This window comes from Pseudophryne corroboree, chromosome 10, assembly GCF_028390025.1.
Source record: "Pseudophryne corroboree isolate aPseCor3 chromosome 10, aPseCor3.hap2, whole genome shotgun sequence".
NCBI lineage: Eukaryota > Metazoa > Chordata > Amphibia > Anura > Myobatrachidae > Pseudophryne > Pseudophryne corroboree.
This window is the reverse complement of record NC_086453.1, coordinates 56,511,161-56,531,545: the sequence shown is the minus strand read 5'-3', so window position 1 is coordinate 56,531,545 and position 20,385 is coordinate 56,511,161.

Below are 20,385 nucleotides of genomic sequence, written 5' to 3'. Positions count from 1 at the left end.
TGTTTTCCAGATCTGGCTGGGGGATCTGTTTGTTTATTAACACAATAGATCTGCAGGTGGTACTAATTATTCCTGAGGATATCTGGAAAACATGCACTGGGGACCGAGTTTGAGAAACACTGCGGATTCCAGTCCTCCTTATGCAGTGCACCACCCAAGACCAAAATGCAGGGATAAATAAGTAGGACCACAGCAAGCACCAGAATCATGCAGCAAATATTTTAACAGCAAGAGATCATTCTATCTGAGTTGGGCTGACGTACAGGATGTTTTATTGTTTTCTATTGCAGTAAGAGATCGTTTTGCTAATTTTAGATCCAGTAACTCTACTCTGCAAGTGATATGTGACCACTGGGAAAGTGCAGACGGAAGTCATCCTAGGTGTACGCTATGCAAGTTCTATTGTGCGGTGTATGCAGAAATGATCAGTGTATGCAGTCAGGAACGGTTCATAACCAGCAGTGCTGGAGGTATAGTGGCTGGAGGGGATGTGACGGCTACAGGGGCCAGAGGTGAGGGGTTTCTGGCAAAGCCATTAGCTGGGCCCCTGGAAATATCTTACGATGCGGACCGACGGCGATGCACTGTTCTGTTCTTGGTGACTCGTAGCTGATGTTCCTGTGCATTATACAAGCAGGACACTCATGTATAAGGCCTATATCTGCTTGCCATATAGAAGCTAAACAGGTTAATTGGCTCAACTTGAACTACAAGCACCAGCATGCATGCACCATGTGTAGTGTCACAAGTGCCAGCAATAAAAGCTGCACCCCTGTCATAATACAGCTGTTATTTCCCCCTTACTAATAGTAGTGCCCCCGCAAACAAGAAAAATATATAATGGTACCACAAGTATTAACTAAGAGTGATGTTGTCCCTGGCACCATTCTGTGTTCAGTTTATACTGGAGGCACCATTATTTCTCGTTTTAATACTGCTTCAGTAAGTGGGCAATAGCATATTAATTTTGACGGGTTCCCCTCCCCCCTGGATGGGACAAGATGTAGTGTACATGTGTGTAGGTAAGCAGTTATTCATGTGTATGCTGTTGGATGTAGTTCTGCAGGGATCCGGTTAATTTACCGGCATTTGGGATCTCGGCTGTCTGAATACTGATGCAGGAGTCCCGACACCTGTCACATTGGCGACGCTGGAATTCGGAAACATCGGGATCCCGACGTCTGTAAGTATAGTGGCGCGGTTAATTAGAAAGGATTTTTACCAAGCGCTATATATATATATCAGTAAAGTAAAACAAAATAAAATGAAATAATAGAAATAAGAAGTGCAGCTATGAATATGAAACAAAAGAAAAAAGTACAGTGGGTGCAGTATGGAAAAAAAGAGAAAGACAGGGACAATAGATTGGGACAATGCAAAAATCTAAAAACAAAAATCGATGTTGAGTTTAAGACCGGGGGTGGGTAGTTTAGCCGCTCCCCCGGGGAGGTTAAGGTTAGGCACGCACGGGGAGGGGTGGTTAGGCTGGGGGCTTGGGAAGAGGGAAGAACAGCCCCAACTCACCGCTGTTAGCATATGCGTCTGTCTTCTGAGTAAGGTACTATGACAGAGATGTTTCAAGTGTTGAGATTGCCCATAGCAACCAATCATATTCTCGCTGTCACTTACCAAGTACATTCTATGAAATAACAGCTAGAATCTGATTGGTTGCTTTGGGCATCTTCTTCACCTGTCCTCTTTAGAAGATTTGATACATCTCCCCCATTATGTTATCATTTGGTATAACTTCCTGTGATATCGTGGGCCACCGAAGGGTCATTCACACATACAGAACACTCATGTTGTATTAGGAATGGTATGCAAGTATACCAGCAGTTAATTACCACCATCAAGGGTTGTGCTGCTCACTGTGCTATGTATATTCTCCCCACTGGCGTCCTTTTCTCCTATACACTGAGCCAGATCTTACAGATCGTCATGTCCCATTTGGAGCACAGCATAAGTATTCTGATTGTGCGGAGTAGACACATGCTGGCAAACACGGAGACAGCCTTTGCTGTGTATTCCTTTATATAGAGTTACAACTACATTTGGTATTCTTTTCTGCTAGAAAATGAAAGTCACAATCTGTCCGTATAAGCAGCATTTTACTGAATAAAAGTCCGATCTAGCTCGGACAGAAACGTCGCACTCCGATTGCTACATACTTATCGTGTGAGATGGAAATAAACGTTTCTAGCGCACTCTAATGTAGTCACAGCAGGGCCCTCCACTCTCTAAAGATTAAACTGATCTCGTTCCAACTGGCACTCGCATAGAATACCTTGTAAGATGTATATTTGATAAACAATCATTAAATGTTTGCATGAAACTTATACAAGTCTTTCAGCCTTGGAAATAATCTCACTTGCTACCTTTTATGTTCATGGATTCTGCTTCTAGGTCAACAGACGTGTATTAACTTTGTTGTTGGAAGGCACGCAGTTCAAACTGAGAGCATATGTCTTCATGTGACAGCCCTAGCAGGATATGGAACATTACAATTCCAGCTTGTTCCTAATCCCTGGCTCCTAGGATGTGCCTTAGGTAACCAGACGGCTAGCCATGGAAATTATTATTTGTACAATGTTTCAGCATTCCCAGAGTTATATAAGTTGCAGGATCTCTGACTGTGCTCCTCAGAAGACTATCTGGCCCTTGAAAGAACATAGTGATAATGTTTTTTTTAGTGGGGCAATTCTAAATAACAAATACTGGGGGTCATCCTGACCCAATCGCTCGCTGCAGTTTGTCGCAGCGATCGGGTCGGAACTGCGCCGACGGCGCATGGCAGCCGGCGGTGCCTAGCGATTGCCTCTGAGGCAGAGGCGATCGCTGGGTGGGAGGCGGCTGGACGGCGGCGCTGTCCGGCCAACGCAGGCGTGGCCGGACCGTTGGGGGGATGGGCCGCGGCGGCTGCGTGACATCTTACGCAGCCGCTGCAGCAAGCAGCAGCGACGAGCAACTCTCTGCCAGCCACAGGAGCTGCGCTGGCTGGGGGGTTACTCCAGAAATACAAAAGCATTGCCGCTGTGCGATGCTTTTGTATTTGTGTGTGGGGGGGGGGGGGACGGCACTGACATGCGGGGCGGACTAGCCCTGTGCTGGGCGTGCCCCGCATGTCAGGGAAAATTATTGTAGCTTTGCTACATTTAGCACCGCTACGATCAACTCGGAATGACCCCCTATATTCCTACAAGGTAAACTACTGGTGTAGCTGAAAGTGTATCAGGCAATATCTAGGGGTGGATTTACAACAGAGCCGGTGGACTGGCAATTCCAGGCCCCTCTTGGAAATAGGCCCACCGTATCCACTGCACATTGGTAACTGTTCAGGATTCCTCTGGATAGTCCGGAGTCCAGAGGACTGTTAATCCCAAACAGGCAGCACAGTGTGACTAGCATCTAGAATCTAATGGGGGTAAGCTTACAGTAGTGTCTACTACTCTCCTGGAAGTTGTGGCAGACTCACGATTTTTTGGACAGTCTGCTGAACCCCCGAGAGAGCAGGCGACTCTCCCGCATACCACCATAACCACCATAGTCGCGGGTCCGCTGAAGGAGGTGGGTCTTAATAGTGGAATCCACGCTATTAAGCCCCGCCCCTGTCCTTCAACCTGTGAATAGCAGCAATTTCCCATGGTGTGGACAGGGCCTAATGACGTGACAGCTCGACCACACTCTTCTCTGTAGTTCTGCTCCTGTGCCCCTGATCTCTGCTGTGTCTGACCATTCTCTTGCCTACTAATTTGGTACTCAGCTTTATTTCCCCTAACTCCCAGCTAGCTGTTCATGTCTAGGGGTGGGGGGAGGAGCTAAACTGGGGTGTAATAAAATGGGTCAAGAGCATACTTGCCTACCTGACCCTCTCCATGAGGGAGAAAATGCTCTGTTCCTGGACTTTCCTGGTAATGTATGATTGCCATCACCTGTGGTGAAACACCTTTCTTATCAATTAACTAGCTCACCACAGGTGATGGCAATCAGGGACGGTTCTGGGGCTTTGCGCGCCCCGGGCGGCAATGGGGGGCGTGGCTTTGTACAGGGGGCGTGGTCATTTACGCCCCCTGTACAGACTACTGTAGCGCTCTGAAATGTGCCCCCCGCTGCCGCTGGCCGCTGTGAAGCCCTTCGTGGAGAGGTCCTTTAATGTGCGGTGCACAATGACGTCATCGTGCACCGCACAGCATAGGTCCTCTCCACGAAGGGAAACTAGACGCGTAGCGCGCACAGCACAGTAAAGGACCTCTCCACGAAGGGAAACTCTAGTTTCCCTTCACAGCAGCGGGGGGCACAGCAGCAGCGGATCTTGCCCTGGTGCGGTGCCCTCCGGATGGCGCCGGCGCCCTCCGGAAGGCGGCGCCCCGGGCAAAAGTCCTGCTTACCCGTGGCAAGATCCACTACTGATGGCAATCATACATTACCAGGATAGCCCAGGAACAGAGCATTTTCTCCCTCATGGAGAGGGTCAGGTAGGCAAGTATGGTCAAGAGGTGATGATAAGTTCTTTTCATCCAACTGGATCACTGAACTCAAAGAAGTGTGAAGGTAACATTACAATATTCCTGAGCTGGGCTGCCTAAAACACATTAAACATGCAGAGTCTGCTGAGAATGAATTTGCCACAGTCAGATCTGTGATGTCAAACAATTCCTGTTACTAGGTACATATTATTGGTCATTTGCGCCACCTAGTGGTTGTCATGTGTTATCGCTTTCAAACAACCACAGCTGCTTCGAACACGCACAAGCACAAAAATCTAGCTTCTCTAGAAGCAGTGCATGCTTGTGGTGGTGCTCAGAGGTACGCAGTGGTACTCAGGGATACGCAGGGCCAGCACCTCTATTTGGTCTAATTTAGAATTCTTATAACTGATTCCAGAAAAAGGAAGAAATCAGTAAAATAATTTCAGAAATAAACAAAAAAGTATCTGCAGACGGGTGTGGGTTGATAGACAGTGTTTAGACAGTCTTTAGATAGACACCATATGTTACACAGACATTAGGTCGACAGGGTAAAAAGGTAGACAGTACAAAAGGTCGACAGGGTCAAAATGTCGACATGAAAATGGTCAACACACACACACACAAAAAAAGGTAGACGCCATGTTTTTTTGCATTTTTTGTTTTGTTTGTGTGGATAGTTTTGGCGTCTGGGACCCCCAATTGTAGAAAGGCATTCGCTCGCCACAAGTTTATAACCAACTCTATGCCGACATGGATAGAGAAGGTATGAAAAAGTCCAAAAACATGCAAAATGTAAATAAAAAATGTGTATCTTTTTATGTTGACCATTTTCATGTTGACCTTTTGACCCTGTTGACCTTTTGACCCTGTCGATCTAATGTCTGTCTAACATATGGTGTCTATCTATTAACTGTCTAACTAGACACTATCAACCGGATATCCTTCATAGAAACAATTAGCTGTTCAGAGTGAGAGACATGAGTTAAGGGCATTGGTTTTTCTATAAAGGGTGCTGTTTTGTTCATACATTTGTAAATCCAGTCATAAGGACACAGAGACATGTGAGTTCACTGCTGTGCTGTTTATTCCATCACCAACTCCAGGCACACTGCATACTGGACCACCCACTTCCCAGCATCCCCCTGGTCCCAGGGACCATCACTGAAGATTCAGGTTTACACAGATTAGCAAGGGAGTGTCTACAAATATTAAGAATTCTAATACACTAACATCACATCCTCTTTTCTTTAAAGATAAGCCCTATACACTTCAATGCAACAATTAACAACGTCATATTATGAACATCATCTAACACGTTTCAATGAGTCTCTCAGGTCTGCGTATTTCCCTTTTGGGTCTTTCACACACAGTCTGCGTTTCATCGACCATGTTGGACCTTTCTAGAATCGGGGTTTGTTCACCATTTTCAGGATCATCATACATGTCAGATGAAGGGTATTCTTCAGTCATGTTGTATTCATTATGGTTAGGTTGAGATCTTAAATCCACCCGATTTCTTCTTACTTCCGTTCCATGCTCTGTACGTATAGTATAAGATCTTGGTGCTACTTGTGCTTGCACAATACCTTTCTGCACCCAAATACCTTTCTCGTGATCTCTGAGACGGACTTGGTCACCCGATTTTAGATCAGATTAGCTTTTTGCTCGCCTGTCATGGAACAGTTTCTGTTTTGCCTGTTGACGTTCCTTACTCAGTCTGACCAACGCTGAGTTATGTGTATTAAGCAGTTCATCATGTATCGGGAGATTTGCTCTAATCCTCCTTCCCATCAGCATTTGTGCAGGAGAAAGTCCATTCTGTAAAGGTGTACTGCAGTAGATTAAAAGACTTTTGTAGAAATCTTCTTTACCTTCTTGAGCCTTTTTTCATGAGGCTCTTTACAGTTTTTACTGAACTTTCCACCAACCCATTTGAGCGTGGATAGTGGGGACTTGATGTAGTATGGACAAATTCCCACTCATCAGCAAATTGTCTAAATTCAGCACTGGAAAACTGAGGACCATTGTCAGTGAACACTTCCATAGGAACACCATGCCTTGCAAAGATTGATTTCATGCAATTGATTACGGCTTTACTAGTAGTTGTATGTAGTGTCTTCACCTCAGGGTAGTTAGAGTAATAATCAGTCACGACAATGTACGTTTTCCCATTACAATCAAACAAATCTGCGCCAACTTTCTGGTACGGTCTCTCTGGCACTGCGTGAGGACTCAGTGGCTCGACTTGTTGTTTTGGTCTATACGTAAGACATAATTCACATGTAGCTGTAGTCTGTGCTATGTCTTGGTTCATTCTTGGCCAATACATAACTTCACACGCTCTCCGCTTACATTTTTCTTCTCCTAAGTGGCCTTCATGTATCTTGCACAGCATAGTTTTTCTTAGTCGTGCAGGTATGACAAACCTATTGCCTTTGTAAATAATACCATCGACAACTGTAAGGTCACTGCGGTACATCCAATAATCATGGATAGACAGCGGGCACGCATGTTTTTCTGCTGGCCAACCTTTCAGAATGATATCTTTCAACACTTTCATTGTGTCATCTGTCTCGGTTTCTTTCCTAATCTGTTCTTGTCTTGCAAGAGACACTGGTAGAGAAGCTACGATCAAATTAACATAGGCTTCTATCTCTTCATCCATCAGACTTTTGGAACCTTCACTTTTGTCCACAGCACGAGAAAGTGTATCAGCAATGTACATGTATTTGCCGGGACAGTACAGCAAGTGTACATCATATTTCTGTAGTCTGATAAGCATTCGTTGAATTCTCATGGGACAGTCATGCAATGATTTAGTCATGATAGCTACCAATGGCTTGTGGTCAGTTTCCACTGTAAATGTTTGACCATACACAAACTGATGAAATCGCTCACATGCATATGTGATCGCTAGAAGTTCTTTTTCTATCTGAGCATACCTTGTTTCAGCACTTGTCAGTGCTCTTGATGCATAGATTACTGGTTGCCATGTATCCTCATGTTCTTGTAACAGCACTGAGCCTAGGCCAAATTGCGAAGCATCTGCTGAAATTCTTATTCTTTTCGCAGGATCAAAGAATTTTAGCACTGGTTGCTCTGTAATGATCTGTTTCAAGTTTTGCCAACTTTCTTCTTGTTCATGTGACCACATCCACTCGTTATCTTTGTCCAACAACCATCTAAGAGAGGCTGTTCGTTCAGAGAGTTGAGAAATAAACTTTCCTAAGTAAGTAATCATTCCTAAGAATCTTCTGACGTCGTCTTTGTTGTTAGGACGTTCCATGTTCACTATGGCTGATATTTTCCTTGGGTCTGGTTTTACACCTTGATCCGAGACCACGTCGCCCATAAAGGTAAGTGTATTCATGCCAAATTCACATTTGTCCTTGTTTAGATTTAGATTCACTTTCTTGACAAGTTCCATTACTTGTCTCAATCTAGAATCATGTTCTTCCTTTGTAGATCCCCAGACAATAATGTCATCCATCATTGTTTCAACACCTGGAATATGTTCAAAAATCATGTGTATCTTTTTGTGATATACTTCTGGAGCAGACAATATTCCATATGGTAGTCGAAGAAATCTGTATCGACCTTCTGGTGTATTAAATGTACAAAGCTTTGAGCTGGCCTCATCTAGCTTCATTTGCCAGAATCCTGATGATCCGTCCAATTTACTGAACCATTTTGCTCCCACAAATTGCGACATGATTTCATCTCTGGTTGGTAGTTTGAAATGTTCTCGTTTAATAGCTTTGTTTAAATCACTGGGGTCTAAACATATTCTGAGTTGTCCATTTTTCTTTTCAACAATTACTAAAGAGCTTACCCATTCAGTAGGCTCATCAACTTTCTGTATCACACCCAAGGCTTCCATGCGATTTAACTCTTGTTTCAGTTTTTCTCTTAGCGCTAACTACACTTTTCTACAGCGGTGTATCACTGAAGAAACTTGCGTGTCTATATTTATTTTATGCTCTCCAGGCAAACAACCTAGACCTTCAAACAAGTCACTGTATTCTGTAAACATTGATTTGCAGTCATCTTCTACTTGTGATGTCACCATAAAAACTTTCTTTAGCAAGCTTAGTTTCTCACAGGAACTTAATCCTAGAATCGGTTGCACATTTTTATCCACAATCGGTAGAGATGTTTTAAACTGTTGTCCCTTATATTTCAGTGTCACTAAGCATGTACCTTTCACAGGAATGTCCTCCCCAGTGTACCCTGTAACTTTCACTTTGGCTGGATGAATTTTAGGTTTTACTGTAAAAGTCTTATAGTCTTGAAACGATATTAAATTCACCTGTGCGCCAGTATCAAGCTTAAAGGGAATGACAATCTCGTTCACAGTTAAAGGGACAATCCATTCTTTCTTATCTGCACTGCAAAGTTCAATGCAATCCACAAAGAATTCCTCTGTTTGTTTAACAGCATGCACATTGGTTGTTTCACTTTTCATTTTACAGCATTTGGCAAAGTGATTAAGTCTACCACATTTCATGCAGTGTCACACGCCATAGGCGGCGTTCACCGCGCTTACCCCTGCGTGCCTCCTGGTCTGTGTTGCGGCCTCCGCCTTCGGTGGTCCACGGGCTCCGGCGTCTGGCTGGCGCGGCTCCCGGCGGTTCCCCGGGGCAGGGGCGCCACCATGACACCCGGCATCACGTGGGCGGGGAGCGGGTGACGTCATCAGACTGTTCCGCCAATCCAGCGGAGGCGGGAGATTCAAAGGCAGATGCCGGGCAGAGCCTCGGCGCCTGAGTATCGTCTTTTCCCCTGAAGTGGATGCCAGTGCTCTTGTTCCCGGCGAATCTCTCTGCAGTCTTACCCCAGTGTCTCCGGCACTTCCAGGTGCCAGATGCTGCACAGTTCCAGCGTATACAGCGGCTGGTGTGTTCCTCTGCAATCCAGTCACCAGTGCTTCTTGGAGTCAGCGTGGGTTGCGGGCTAAACGCCGCTCTCAAGTTCTACAAGTCATCAGTTTCTTTAAACACCGCTCTCAAGTTCTACAAGTCATCAGTGTCTTTAAACACCGCTCTCAAGTTCTACAAGTCATCAGTGTCTTTAAACACCGCTCTCAAGTTCTACAAGTCATCAGTGTCTTTAAACACCGCTCTCAAGTTCTACAAGTCATCAGTGTCTTTAAACACCGCTCTCAAGTTCTACAAGTCATCAGTGTCTTTAAACACCGTTCTCAAATTCTACAAGTCATCAGTGTCTTTAACCACCGCTCCCAAGTTTTGCAAGTTACCAGCGTCTTTAACTACCGGTCTCAAGTCATACAAATCATCAGTGTCTTTAACCACCGTTCTCAAGTTCTACAGTGTCTTTAATCACCGCTCTCAAGTCATACAAATCATCAGTGTCTTTAACCACCGCTCACAAGTGTTTCAAATCATCAGAGTCTTTAACCACCGTTCACCAGTTCTTCAAATCATCAGTATCTTTAAAAACATCACTCACAAGTTCTTCAATCACTATTATCTTGTACCAACACTCACAAGTACTTCTTTTCCTGGAATCTTTAACATTGCTTACAAGTTCTCCTATAGGCCTGGACATTTCCCCCATACGTTCTTTCTCTGCTATGTGACATTGTGTTGCTCCCTTCCTGCAATAAAGTTCTTTAATATTTTCACCAAGCTTTACTGTCAGAGTCCTGTATGAGGAAGACCTATATCAAGCCATCCCTGTTCCGACCCAACTGTGGTTCCTCTCCCCTACCATCGGGAGAACCCCTGAGTTCACAACACCCCCAACCTAGGTCAGTGACATGCAGGTTTTACCATAAACCGGGCACATTTTAGGATTGTGAGCATTTCCACATCTACTACACATTTCATTATTAGACTGTGGCTTAGACTGCTTCATACTTGAGAATGGAGGTTTGCTTGGCTCTGTTTTCTGCACCACATGTACGTGCTATACATCAGCTTCCTTGTGTAACTTTTTGGCTTGAAATCTAGTTATTTCTGCAGATCTGCACATAGTCACTGCCTTTTCTAGTGTTAGGTCTTGCTCTCTCAGCAGTCTCTCTCTGAGTCCATTATCAGGTATTCCACAGACAATACGATCTCTAATCAGTGAATCCTTTAAATCACCAAACTCACAGGTTTTACTGAGTGATTGCAGCTCTGTAACATACTGATCAAATCCATCTACAGACTTCTGATCACATATGAAAAACTTATATCTTTCATATGTCACATTTTTCCTTGGCACAAAGTAATCTTCAAACTTTTGCATTATATAGAAGATAGCACCATATTCTGCCCCTCAGGAAACTGAAAACTATTATAAATGTCCAGCACATCCTCTCCTATCACATGGAGGAAAATGGATGCCTTAGTTTTGTCAGCCTCTGTATCAGCTACACATGCAGCAAGATATATATTAAACCTTTGCTTAAATCTTTTCCAGTTTTCAGACAAGTTACCAGACATCAGCATGCCGGTTGGAGGAGCCAGTTTATCCATGGTTACTCACTGTTTGAAGAGAGGAGCACACGGCAGGCTTTGCAGACACTGAGTATCACAGCCTTACAGACTTCTGCAAGATTCTTTCACATTCTGAGAGCACTAGCAGTCCAAGTTAAACTTCTTCTGACACCATGTTTTGTTCATATGTTTGTAAATCCAGTCATAAGGACACAGAGACATGTGAGTTCACTGCTGTGCTGTTTATTCCATCACCAACTCCAGGCACACTGCACAATGGACCACCCACTTCCCAGCATCCCCCTGGTCCCAGGGACCATCACTGAAGATTCAGGCTTACACATATTAGTAAGGGAGTGTCTACAAATATTAAGCATTCTAATACACTAACATCAAAGGTGCAATGTGTGCAGTCACCACCAAAATGGTCGCCGCACATGCACAGTAGTAATTAGTCTCCGGAACATGGCCGGCGCCGTGTTTTTCCGGAGACCTGTGCATGCGCAGAAGACTCTGGCACAATGACAGAGTCTACTGTGCCGTGGAGAGGAGGGGGCCCACCTGGAGTCTGCACACAGGCCCCCTCCTCTGTTAAAAATGCCTCTGAACCAGTGCCAGATTAAGGTCCACATGAGCCTGGAGCTGAAAGTGATGAAGGGTCTACTGTGTGACCAGTACTGCGGAAGTAAGTATGAGAGCCAGGGGGCAGTTGAACAGAGCAAGGGGGAGGGGTGTAGTATGGCTGACTGGCGGTCTCCTGACCGCCGGTCAGCATACCGACGCCAGGATTCTGGCGCGGAGGGGCGAGTGCAGCAAGCCCCTTGCGGGCTCGGTGGCGACCTGCGGTCGCCACGGGTTCTATTCCCACTCTATGGGTGTCGTGGACACCCACGAGTGGAAATAGTCCCTGTTGGTCGGCATGCCGACCATCGGGATAGTGAGGGGTCGGGATGCTGGAGGAGGTCATGTGACTGTCGGTCTCCCGACCGCCGGTCACATGAATATCACCCAGGGGGAGGACAGAAGGACTTAACATGGGGGGGGGGCTAGATAGTGCAACGGAGGTCAGGACAGCAGAGTGGGGATGAGGCAGATCAGAGCGAGGGCTGGATGAGGCAGAGTGGGGGACGGTGGTGACTGAGGTAACTCATACAGTGGTTCCCAAACTTTTTTTTTTATCACGGCACCCTAGGGTACCCACATTTATCTCACGGCACCCGTGTGCCAAAAGTTTCTTATTGAGAAATTTAGAAAGAAATATTAAATTAGGTAAATTGTGTTTATATGTCATCCTTAGGTTCAATTGTGTGGTGAGGGACAAGATTCGCTCCTGTTTGCCAATATATTTTATGATTGGCAGACACCAGCACTGGTTTAGCATATTATATTGACTATAAATAATTTTATTTCCTTCAGGACCATCAATCCACGGCACCCCTGTAGGTGTCCCAAGGCACCCCATTGTACCACGGCACACAGTTTGAGAACCGCTGGACTAATATCTATCTATCTATCTATCTATCTAGCTATCTATCTAGCTATCTATCTATCTATACACATACATACATACAGGGGCGGATTGGGAACTAAAAGACCCTGTAAAGTTTTAAAGAAGTGGCCCAACATGGGCAGCACAAGAGGTATAACATACCATGTAGCCATGGCAGCGTCACTGAATGGCAGAGTTGCTGTACTGCAGAGATGGAATAATAGGATTTTATATACCTACCGGTAAATCCTTTTCTCGTAGTCCGTAGAGGATGCTGGGGTCCAATTTAGTACCATGGAGTATAGACGGGTCCACTAGGAGCCACTGGCACTTTAAGAGTTTAATAGTGTGGGCTGGCCCCTCCCCCTATGCCCCTCCTACCAGACTCAGTCTAGAAACTGTGCCTGAAGAAAACGGACATACTTCGAGAGAAGGAAATACACAGATAGTAGTAAGATTCACACCAGCTCACAGATAACAAAAGGAAAGCCAAGCTAACCAACGTGAAACGATTCAGCAATGGCTGAACCAACAATACTTAACCAAGTAACAATGCAAGAAATCGAAGCACTTCAAGAAAAGGATTTACCGGTAGCTATATAAAATCCTATTTTCTCTTACGTCCTGGAGGATGCTGGGGTCCGATTTAGTACCATGGGGATGTACCAAAGCTCCCAGTACGGGAGGGAGAGCGCTGAGGTTCCTGCAGAACAGATTGACCAAACTTTAGGGCCTCAGAGGCCAAAGTATCAAACTTGTAGAACTCCGCAAACGTGGTCGAACCTGACCAAGTAGCTGCTCGGCAAAGCTGAATAGCCGATACACCCCGGGCAGCCGCCCAGGAAGAACCCAATTTACGGGTAGAGTGGGCCTGAACAGATTTTGGAATCGGCAATCCCGCTGTAGAATAAGCATGCTGGATAGTAAGTCTGATCCAGAGAGAAATGGTCTGCTTAGAAGCAGGACACTCAATCTTGTTGGGATCATAAAGGACAAACAGCGTGTCCGACTTCCTGTGACGAGAGGTTCTCTTCACATATAATTTCAAAGCCCGTACAACATCCAAGCACTTTGAGGTAATCGAGGTGTCAGTAGCCACTGGCACCACAATAGGTTGGTTGATATGAAAAGCCGACACAACCTTTGGAAGAAATTGCTGACGCTTTCGGAGCTCAGCTCTATCCTCATGGAGAATCAAGTAGGGGCTCTTGTGCGACAATGCCCCCAATTCTGGCACACGTCTTGCAGATGCCAATGCCAACAGTGTGACCGCCTTCCAAGTAAGAAACTTCATGTCTACCTCCTGTAAAGGCTCAAACCAATCCGATTGCAGGAACTGTAACACCACATTAAGATCCCAAGGTGCCGTAGGAGGCACAAAAGGTGGTTGGATGTGCAGGACTCCTTTCAAGAATGTCTGAACCTCAGGGAGAGCAGCCAATTGTTTCTGGAAGAAAATGGACAAGGCCGAAATCTGGACCTTTATAAAGCCCAAGCGTAGGCCCACATCCACACCCGCTTACAGAAAGAGGAGAAAACGTCCTAGTTGAAACTCCACCGTTGGAAACTTCTTGGATTCACACAAAGACACATACTTCTTACAAGTCCGATGGTAATGCTTAGACATTACTCCCTTCCTAGCTTGGATCAGAGTATGAATAACCTTGTTTGGAATGCCCTTCCGAACTAAGATCTAGCGTTCAACCTCCATGCCGTCAAATCTAGCCGCGGCAAGTCTTGATAGGTGAACGGCCCCTGTTGTAGAAGGTCCTCGCGAAGAGGAAGAGGCCTCGGATCCTCCACCAATAATTCCAGAAGATCCACGTACCAAGCTCATCTTGGCCAGTCTGGAGCAATGAGGATCGCCTGAACTCTTGTTCTTTTTATTAATTTGAGACTCCTTGGGAAGCGGATGGAACACATACACCGACCGGAACACCCACGGAGTTACCAGAGCATCCACCGCCACTGCTTGTGGGTCTCGTGACCTGGAACAGTACCTCCAGGGCCGGCGCTTCCATTAGGCAGCTTTAGGCAGCTGCCTATGGGCGCCTGGACTTGAGGGGGCGGTACGCTGAGGCTGCCAGGAGCCCCCCTCCCTCTGCCACGTAGCCCCCACGCAATAGCAGCAGCAGGGCACCCGGTGTCATAGACACACATAGCAGCGCTGCGGGTAGTCCTGCAACGCTGCTAAGCGGACTGACAGGCAGCTGATGAACTATACACTACCCTGTGTTCCGGGATCCACCAGTGATTTTCTTTCATTCACCACCGCTCCGCAATGCAGTGTGAGCAGAGAGGTAGTTTCCCCCTCGGCCAGTCCCGTGTTCCCTCTCTACCGGGCAGCTCCATAGATTGCAGCTTGATAGTTCTTTTTTTTAAAGGGGCGTGGCCACACCTCCGTGATTAGGCCACGCCTCCGAGTATGCTAGGTTCTCCGTGGTCTCTCTGTGGCTCTGCTGCCTGTCATGCCTACTCTTTCGGAGACTGGCTCCCGTGATCTGAGCTGCCTGGAGGTTACTACTGTGCTACTTTGTGTATGTCTCAGTATAAGTGTGTGTATGTGTGTCTCAGTATTAGTCTGTGGGTGCCTCTGCCTCAGTATGTGTGTCTCTCAATATCAGTGTGTGCCTCAGTATGAGTGTGTGTGTGTGTGTGTGTGTGTGTGTGTGTGTGTGTGTGTGTGTGTGCCTCAGTGTGAGTGTGTGCTTGTGTGCCTCAATGTAAGTGTACGTGTGCCTCTGACTCAGTATGAGTGTCAGTGTGTGTCTCAGTATGAGTGTGTGTGCCTCAGTATGAGTGTCAGTGTGAGTGTCTCAGTATGAGTGTGTGTGCCTCAGTATGAGTGTCAGTGTCTCAGTTTGAGTGTGTGTGTGCCTCTGCCTCAGTATGGGTGTCAGTGTGTCTCAGTATCACTGTGCGTGTCTCAGTATCACTGTGTGTGTGTGTCTCAGTATGAGTGTGAGTGTGTGTGCCTCTGCCTCAGTATGAGTGTCAGTGTGAATGAGTCTCAGTATAAGTGTCAATGTGTGTCTCAGTATCACTGTGTGTGTCTCAGTATGAGTGAGTGTGTGTGTGTGTCTCTCTGTCACTGTGTGTGTCTCAGTATGAGTGTGTGTGTGCCTCTGCCTCAGTATGTGTCAGTGTGTGTGTGTCTCTCAATATCAGTGTGTGCCTCAGTATGAGTGTGTGTGTGCCTCAGTGTGAGTGTGTGTTGTGTGCCTCAATGTGAGTGTACGTGTGCCTTTGACTCAGTATCATTGTGTGTGTGTCTCAGTATGAGTGTGTGTGTGTGTGTGTGTGTGTCTCTGTCACTGTGTGTGTCAGTGTGTGTCTCAGTATCACTGTGTGTGTCTCTCTGTCACTGTGTGTCTCAGTATGAGTGTGTGTGTGCCTCTGCCTCAGTATGAGTGTCAGTATGAGTGTGTGTGCCTCAGTATGAGTGTCAGTGTGTGCCTCAGTATCACTGTGTGTGTCTGCCTCAGTATAAGTGTCAGTGTGTGTCTACCTCAGCATGAGTGTGTGTGTGTGTGTGTGTGTGTGTGTGCGCGCCTCTGCCTCAGTATATGTGTCAGTGTGTGTATGTGTCTCAGTATGAGTGTGTGCGTGTCTCAGTATGAGAGTGAGTTTTCCTCAGTATGTGTGTGTGTGTGTCTCTCAGTATGAGTATATGTGTGCCTCTGCCTCAGTATGAGTGTCAGAGTGTGTGTGTGTGTGTGTGTGTGTGTGTGTGTGTGTCTCAGTATGAGTGTGTGTGTCTCAGTATCACTGTGTGTGTGTCTCCGTTTCACTGTGTGTGTCTCAGTTTGAATGTATGTGTGCCTCTGCCTCAGTATGAGTGTCAGTGTGTGTGTGTCTCAGTATCACTGTGTGTGTCTGTGTCTGTGTGTGTGTGTATGTATGTATGTATGTATGTATGTATGTATGTGTGTCTCAGTATGAGTGTGTGTGCCTCTGTCTCAGTATGAGTGTGTCTCAGTCTCAGTGTGTGTGTGCCTTTGCCTCAGTATGAGTGTCAGTGTGTGTGTGCCTCTGCCTCAGTGTGAGTGTGTCTCAGTCTCAGTATGAGTGTATGTGTGCCTCTGTCTCAGTATGAGTGTCAGTGTGTGTGTGTGCCCCAGTATGAATGTGTGTGCCTCTGCCTCAGTATGAGTGTCAGTGTGTGTGTGTGTGTGTGTGTGTGTGTGTGTGTCTCAGTATCACTGTGTGTGTGTGTGTGTGTGTGTGTGTCTCAGTATGAGTGTGTGTTTGTCTTCAGTATGTCCTTTGTCGCCTCATCTACAGGAAGTGCCCTAGTGGTCCAGTGGTTTATGCGTCTGCAGCCTGCTCCCACTGTCACTGTGGGACTAGCACCAGCACGTGATCCTACTACAGACTTTTTTTTACTTTGTCCTACAGAGCTTCGGAATACCTGTAGGTCCATAGGCTCTGATGGATGCTGACTGATTGCTTCTCCATCTGACGGTTTCTCCTCCTTGCAAGTATGTAGTGACGTTTTTTTTCCATGTGTCACCTGTGGGTGGTCTTCAGTTTGCCGGCTGTCGGGATCCCGGTGCCGGCATACCGACACTTTTTCTCCCTCTTGGGGGTCCACAACCCCCCTGGAGGGAGAATCAGTGCCTGCAGCGTGGCGAGCGCACCGAGCCCGCAAGGGGTTCATTTGCACTCGCCACGCTGTCGGTATGCTGGCGGTCAGGATCCTGGCGTCGGTATGCTGGTCGCCGGGAGCCCGGCCGCCAGCATACCATACTACACCCGTCACCTGTAGCTAATGTGAAACTACATTTCCCAGTGTGACCTGCTTCTTTTTAGCAGGATATGCAGGGACTCGTATTTCCACATTGGCTGGAGGGGGGGAGGGGGAGGGGGAGGGGGGGGCACATTTCCATACATTTGCAAATAAAAACTATTTGTTAATGAACCAACATAGTATATCACCAGATATATAGTGTATGGCTGAAGAAGACATCCATACCTGTTGCTCAGAAAACGTATTTGTCAGTTTGTTGTGTTCTATTTATTTGCCATATATTAGTACTGAAATCTAACTGCACACACTAAAAAAACGTGCTGCCCGACAACGCTCAGAATCCTGATGCCGGAATCCCAAGAGTCAGCATACCGAATGTGTGCTGGGAAGGGTTACAGTTAGGCACCAGGGGGAGGATTAGAGTTAGGTTGCAGGGGGGAAGTTAGAGTTAGACTGCAGGAAGGGGAGGGGAAAGGATTAGCATACTTTCCAACGAGGTGTTGGGATTCTAAGCGGCAGGATCCCTTTCCCAACCTGCTATAGGGTGTATTCTCTATACAGCCTGCAACATTTTTTATACGTTATAATCCAATCCGCGGAACAGTGGCATAGGGTAAGCATTACCGCCTCACAGCACTCAGGTCATGAGTTCAATTCCTGGTCATGGCCTGAATGTGTGGAGTTTGCATGTTCTTTTTATGTTTGTGTGTGTTTCCTCTGGGTATTCCTGTTTCCTCCCACACTCCAATAACATATGGGAAGGTCATGTGGATTTGTCTGTGTGTGTTTATATTTTAGGGAATATCACTCTCATTCCAGTGGAACAGGGAGAGATACAAATTCTAATGTTCTCTGTACAGCGCTGTGCAAATTAGTGGCACTATCTAAGTAAACAATAACAATAGTTTTGATACTTTAAGATAGGGCCTTGCACACATGTTGGAGAAGCCATCACATTTTCCCTTTGTACTTAGCAGGAGGACATTAATTTGCTGTTCTGTCAATAATAAAGGGGTAAATGCAAATTATGTACTGGGGAGCAAGTGGGGGTTTTTTTTTTTTCCTGAAAGGGGCCAATGTATTTGTTATAAATTTTCCTGTGGATGCCAATGTGTTTTATTTTTTCCTGTGGTGCCCACGGTGGTGGTGGTGGTGGGGTGGTGGGGGAGGGAGGGAGGCTGAAGTTTTGCCTAGGGTGCCGAGAAACCTTGCACCGGCCCTGAGTACCTCTGAAGCTTCTCGTTGAGGTGAGAGGCCATCATGTCTACTTGAGGTACGCCCCTTTGGCTTGTTACCTCTGCGAACACCTCCAGGTGGAGGCCCCATTCTCCTGGATGGGGATCGTGTCTGCTGAGGAAGTCCACTCCAGGAATGAAGATCGCAGACAACGCCACTGTGTGTCTTTCTGCCCAGATAAGGATTTTTGTTACCTCTAACATTGCAGCTCTGCTCTTCATTTCGCCCTGCCTGTTTATGTAGGACACCGCTGTGACGTTGTCCGACTGAACCTGAATGGCTTAAGCTTTCAGAAGATGTGCCGCTTGTAGAAGGCCATTGTAAATGGCCCTCAGTTCCAGAATGTTTATTGGAAGGAGAGATTCCTGACTGGACCACCTTCCTTGGAAGTTTTCCCCCTGAGTGACTGCTCCCCAACCTCTGAGACTTGCATCCGTGGTTAGAAGGATCCAGTTCTGAATCCCGAACCTGCGACCCTTGAGCATGTGAGAAGCTTGTAGCCACCAGAGAAGTGAAATTCTGACTTTCGGCGACAGGCGTATCCGCTGGTGCATGTGAAGATGCGATACCGACCACTTGTCCAGGAGATCCAGCTGGAAGGACCGTGCATGGAATCTTCCGTACTTTAGAACCTCGTAGGAGGCTACCATCTTTCCCAGAAGGCGAATGCACTAATGAACCGATACCCGGGCTGGCTTCAAGACCATTGATTGGATCACCAACGCTTTCTCCACTGGTAGAAACACCCTCTGCACCTCCGTGTCGAGTATCATCCCCAGGAAGTGTAGTCTTCTTGTCGGTTCCAAATGTGACTTTGGAATATTTAGGATCCACCCATGATCCTGGAGTAGTTGAATTGAGAGAGCAATACTCTGCAACAGCCTTTCCCTGAAATATGCCTTTATCAGTAGATCGTCCAGGTATGGAATAATGTTCACTCCCTGCTTGCGGAGGAGGAGCATCATCTCTGCCATGACGTTGGTGAACACCCTCGGCGCTGTGGAGATGCCAAATGGCAGGGCCTGGAACTGGTAGTGACAGTCCTGTATCGCAAACCTTAGCTCAGTGATCTCAAACCCGTAGCTCGCGAGCTACCGGTAGCTCGCCGTAGTATTTTCGGTAGCTCACAGAGCACACAGGCTTGAGCAGTCACTGGCACTCCTCCTCCCTTCATTTTTAATATGGTGCCGGTTGTCAGCCAATCAGAGTTTGTGGACTGGCAGTGGTGGCACCTGATTGGCTGCCGGACCGCTCATTTACCGGCACCATATTTTAAATGCCCGCCGCCGCCGGAGACTCTGTCACCCTCACCGCAGCCGCTCTCCGGACTTCACAGGAGGAGCAGCACTGGTGGCACTGTATCGGACACTGCGGGGGAACATTTTGTCTTACGCGGCGGGGGGCATTTTAAATTGCACTGCAGGGGGCATTGTATCTGGCACTGCTGGGGGGCATTATTTGTGTATCTGGCACTGCTGGGGGCATTATTTGTATATCTGGCACTGCTGAGGGGCATTATTTGTATATCTGGCACTGCTGAGGGGCATTATTTGTGTATCTGGCACTACGCAGGGCCGGGCATGACTTGTAGTTGTAAGGCCACACCCACTTTTGTAAGGCCACACCCACTTTCGCAGGAACGCACGCGCATTGGGGGGGAGGGGGTAGCTCCTTCAGAGGTTTTATTTTCCGAAAGTAGCTCACACCCCAATTAAGGTTGGAGACCACTGCTCTAGGGAGCCAGGATTGAAAAACGTTTGGGAACAGCGTCCAGTCAGGTAATTATAGATGCTCTTCTTTGAAATCTTACACAGCAGCCGCACATGGGTCAGTCAGGCAAGGGTTAATCCTGCAGGTGTGCAGCCAGCAACTCTCCTACCTCCGAGTCTGGGCTCACATTCTATTCAGGAGAGATTTGTAACATGTTACTATTGTGCTGATTGCCACTAACCACAGAGCTGTCAGGGGTTCCAACAGCCTTTCTGAGCAGCTATTAATTTC